A 1,362-nucleotide genomic window follows, 5' to 3' on the forward strand; every position below is an offset into this window, starting at 1 on the left:
ATTTTATATGTGATAGATTAATTTTTATTTAATTTAGATGTTTTTCTTTATGTTTTACTTCAAAAATTTTGTTTTTTACTTTGGTTATATCCGAACCGAACCGATATAATCCGAATCCGTACGATATATGATTACTTTATGGGTTTTATGATGCAATACAATTTTGAACCGAACCCGAAGTGTTATTATCTGAACCCGACCCGTACTAATAAAATTTTAGTATGGGACCTAGAAGCTTAAACCCGAAAATCCGAAAACCCAAAAAACCGGACCCGAATGCCAACGGGTATCCGAACGCCCAGGACTATTGTATCTCATCTTTTACAGCCCACTTATTATAGAACCATAATAATGGATTTGGTGATATCGTTAACAGGCTTATTTTTGTCGTGTCCAATAAAATATGTATGTTATAAATCAATTGGTGGATGTCCATCACCGACCCGGTCCATAACCGGTCCATAACCGGTCCATACACTTAGAGAGAGAGACGGCCCAACCCTAGAGAGAGAGAGGCGGCCGCGAGACTTGGAGAGGAGAGAGAGGCGGCTACAACTTGCCTATTTCCTAATTCGTTAATGTTTATGATTTGTAATATTTCCTATTATTATATTTCCAATTATCTCTCTTGTAACTCCTATATAAAGGGAACACTTATTCATTAATAATATACAGAAACTTACAGTTCTAAATTCAAAGTTTCACAACACGTTATCAGCACGATAGCCTCTAACACCCAGAGCCTAAAACCAAATCGCTAAAACCCTAAAACCCTAAATGAAAAGGAATCTGCATCGGTGGAAATCTTCTTACTGTCGGTGAAAGTCGTATCGGATTACTTTTTCAATTGAAAAATAAAAATAAAATATTTCGAGACGAATCAGTCAGTGCAAACCGTTTGTCGATCTGACCACCGACACGCCCTTACGCATAGATACAGTGCACGCCGATTTGCTTTGGAACCCTAATCCGAACCCGACGATACCGACGAACCCTAATCCGTTCGCGACTCCGTTCCAGCTCGTGTTCACCTGATCAACTCCAGCCCCCAAGGCGTTCCTGATCCTAGACGAACTCAGCTCCATCCTACATCAAGGCCAGCTCGCGATCCGACAACAACAGCTCCCGTTCGCATCAGAGCCGCTCGCGATCCGATAGAAGCAGCACGCGTCCCAGCCAGCTTACGTCCCGATCGTGTCTAGGCTCGAGGTTCATTCTTGGTGGTCCGGTTTCTACAAACAACTAAACTAAAGGTATTTCGAATTCTAAGAACATAATGAATCGAATTTGGTTGATTGTAAAGAATGAAACCCTAAAATATAATCTCTAAGATGAAAGCTATAGGATAATAGATCATTCCCA

The sequence above is a fragment of the Brassica oleracea genome, chromosome C9 (assembly GCF_000695525.1).
Source record: "Brassica oleracea var. oleracea cultivar TO1000 chromosome C9, BOL, whole genome shotgun sequence".
NCBI classification, from domain to species: Eukaryota; Viridiplantae; Streptophyta; class Magnoliopsida; order Brassicales; family Brassicaceae; genus Brassica; species Brassica oleracea.